General features: G+C 35.2%; 1 protein-coding gene and 1 pseudogene across 1 annotated transcript in view; one reads left to right on the plus strand and one right to left on the minus strand.

The window, feature by feature from the left end:
• Cenpi (centromere protein I) overlaps positions 1-3,671 on the plus strand; it is an 89,246-nt gene that overhangs the window by 41,248 nt on the left and 44,327 nt on the right. The window lies entirely within an intron of this gene.
• LOC111813208 lies at positions 2,215-2,313 on the minus strand (annotated as a pseudogene).

Consider the following 3,671-nt stretch of genomic DNA (forward strand, 5'->3'; position numbering starts at 1 on the left):
AGAGAGAGAGTGTGGTGTGTGTGTGTGGCCAGCTCAGCCCACCAGGGGGCGGGGCTGGCTGGCATGTGGTGCTGGGGGATCGAACCGTGGTCCCCAATGCCTTGCTAAGCTTGTTCTAAGTAGGTGCTTTAGACCACTGAGCCATCTCTCCAGCCCTTATTATAGTTCTTTATTGGATTATTTTTGCTTTTTCTATTTTTTTCTTAGCCTAATATTTAGGTTTCTTCCCTTTATTTCTGTTTTCTTCTATTCATCTTCTTTGTCTTGAACTATAATAATATCCCGATTTTATTATATTTTCATATAAGTGAACATTGTGTTTTCTCTTTCTGGCTCACTTCAATACTCCATTTTATTTTCATTTTTCAACACTGTGGTCATCATCCATTGTCCTCCAATCTTCTACTATATTTGTCCTCATTCATATCTCTGTTTTGTCCCCATCTCTCTTAAATCCAGTACAGGGTAAGTTTACTAAAGGAAATTAGCATACAAATTCCTAGTATATGTTAGATTTTGATATATAACTGTAGAACTTGCTCCTCTGGTTAAAGGTATCAAGTTATTATTTACCACAGTTTGTCAGGACGTGGCTATATTTGATACTATTGTTATTGCTAATTACTACTTTTGCCAGGATTTTATACCTATTATATCACATTTTCATCTTTCAATAACAACTCAAAGATTGTCTGAAGTCAATCATCACCATAGCCTAACACCAAGGCCTGGATTCAGAGCCAAATAGGTAGCACCTTTTTATCTCTAACAAATTGGGAAGGTGGGTTCTTGTGATAGAAACAAAGACAAAAACCACCTACACCTACAAGCTGTCTCTGAAGAATAGATATTTCCATGGGCAGCCTCAAAACTAGTGATGAAGCTGTTTACCATAAGAAATCTATAAGCATCAACAAACAAAATAGAATAACGTAAAATTAGAAAATAGAAAATGACAAAACACAGAAGCAAAATGCAACCCAAACCTTCTGCCTACCCAGGAGAAGTCACCTTATGAGACAGGAAACTGAAAGCCACCCACTGGAACATTCTAAAATGATGCTAACAAAAGTGAAAAAAATGGATGAGGCCATATAAAAAATAACCTCTCAGGTACAAAAAGAAATGATGGTCAAAATAAAAATCATTAGAGTAGGTATAGATTTTAAAACATAGAGGCACTTAGGAAAATGACAGTAATCATGAATGGCCAACATAGAAAAAAAAATGTAGTTCATGAGACAAATCCAGGTATCCAAGAGACTTAAAAACTTCACTGAAAATATGCACAACAGCTTGAATGAAGGCAGCATAGAATATCAGATGCAGAGGATGAGAGTGTGGTTAGTGACCATTAAAAATATATCTTAAAAATAGCAAGGGACCTTGAAAAATCAATCCAATACCTGCAAGATGAAGCAAAAAATAGCAATGTAAGATTGATTGGAGTCAATGAGATAGCCACAGATAGTGCAAACACCATATAAAACCTATTCACAGAAGGAATAGAAGTCTCCCCAAAGATGGATACAGAATGACATCCAAATTAGAAAAGCATATAAAACTCCAAATAGTCATGACAAATAAATCTCACCAAAGTATACAATAATCAAGATTCCATAAATTCAGCACAAGAACAGAATATTAAAAATGGTTAAAGAAAAGAAACATACCATCTATGAAGGAAACCCCACTAGAATCACAGCATACTTCTATCACTGAGCTACATCCTCAACTATGCATTTTATAATGCAAGTAGTATGTAGGGGCACAGTTCATGACACATAGTATGTTAACTTCATGGAAGTAGAACTTTTATGTTTTATTTATTATTGAATAAATATTTGTTTCATGAGTGAATAGGAACTACTCTTATGTGTCAAATCAATCGACTTGAGTAGTTCTTATGATGTTGACATGAAAATTTCTCTGGTTCCATTTAGCAGGAGGGAAAGGGACCTGTTTTGCATTTCCTTTTTTTCTGTATTTATAGGAAAAATATTTACTGAAATATACAGTACATGCTTAAAATTTCCTACACCATAACTGATCAGCTTGGTTAATTTTCAGTAACTGAATACATTTGTGTAGTTATCCCACAAGTAAAGAAACGGGCAAAAGGCCCAAATTTTTAAAAGTAATCCTTCAAAAAAGTTATTTCTTTATAATCTGGGAGGAGTCTTTTTTTAAGACCATAAAACCGAGTATTTTTGCAAAAATATGGAATGCTTCACAAATTTGCGTGTCATCCTTGCACAGGGGCCATGCTAATCTTCTCTGTATCGTTCTAGTTTTAGTATGTGCTGCCAAAGCGAGTGCAATTTGGTAGGAGTCTGACTTCATAGTGAATCATATGTGGCAGTTAAAAATTTGCTAGGAAGATACCTATAAAATATTGAATACATATTAATATTTCCTTTCTATGCATAATTAAAAGAGATAAGGGCCTGGGAGATAGCTCATCTATCTCAGTACCTGCCTGGCAAGCCCAAGGACCTGGGTTCAATCCCTGGTCCACATGCCATGCCATCCAACAAAACTGGGATAGTGACACATACCTATAGTCCCAGCACTGGGAAGGCTGAGACAGGAGGATCACTGTGAGTCTGAGCTGTGTAGCAAGACCTTGTACCAAATACATAAATTTTTTTAAAAAAGGGTGAGACTTGGTATAATGCTAGAGCTTAGAACCAATGGTTATAAAAAACTCATTTCATATTAAAAATTGTTCATATCCTAGAGATGTGAGGTAGCAATTTTTTATTGAAATCTGAGTTCATGATTCTTAACAGGATGTCTAGACTCTTTCTGAATCCATTTCTATGTTCTGAAAAGGCACTATAAAATGTTATACTTTAAACTCTTGAGTCATGATTACCAAAGTATGATTATTTATTTATTTCTTTATTTTGGTACAGGGTCTCTCGCTGTGCAGCTCACATTTGTAGTGATCCTCTTGTCTCAGCCTCCCAGCACTGGGAATATAGCTATGTGCTACCACTTCTGATTTTGGTGGCCAGCACAGTGCGCCAGGGCTGGCATGGCAAGTAGTACTAGGGATTGAACCTGGGTCCTTGTGTTTACCAGGTAGGTACTTCGACTGCCAAGCTATCTCCGCAGATCCCAAAATATGATTTAAAGTTAAAAATTATTAATGTATATTTGTAAGGCATTATAATTTCATTCATATGGGGGCTGGATACATGTGTCTACCACAGTTTAATTACTTTTACTTAATTGAGCCCTCTTCTCTGTCCTCCCTTGCCATATCTTGGTCTCTGCATCTGAAAAAAAATCTATCTCCTGTTTAATATTACCTGTCTTTTATTTTGCTCTTTAATATTTTGCTCTTTAATATTACCTGTCTTTTATTTTGCCCTTAATATTTTGGGTTTCTCATGTGAAAGAATTTATGTAATATTTGTTTATATCTAATTTATTTCATGTGACATTATGCTGTCACATGTATCCATTTTTCTACAAATGACTCATGCATCTTTTTTTCCTTCCCTATAGTTTTTTTTTCAAAATTTTATTGATAAACAGCAATGAGACAGTTTCAAATCAAATCGGAAGTACAGTTTCAACAAATAACACACTGCATATATTCTTCTTAGTGGTTAAATGCTGTACAAGATGCAGACTTGAGATCCTATTTACAAACACCATTA

This window comes from Octodon degus, unplaced genomic scaffold, assembly GCF_000260255.1.
Source record: "Octodon degus isolate 3935 unplaced genomic scaffold, OctDeg1.0 scaffold00171, whole genome shotgun sequence".
NCBI classification, from domain to species: domain Eukaryota; kingdom Metazoa; phylum Chordata; class Mammalia; order Rodentia; family Octodontidae; genus Octodon; species Octodon degus.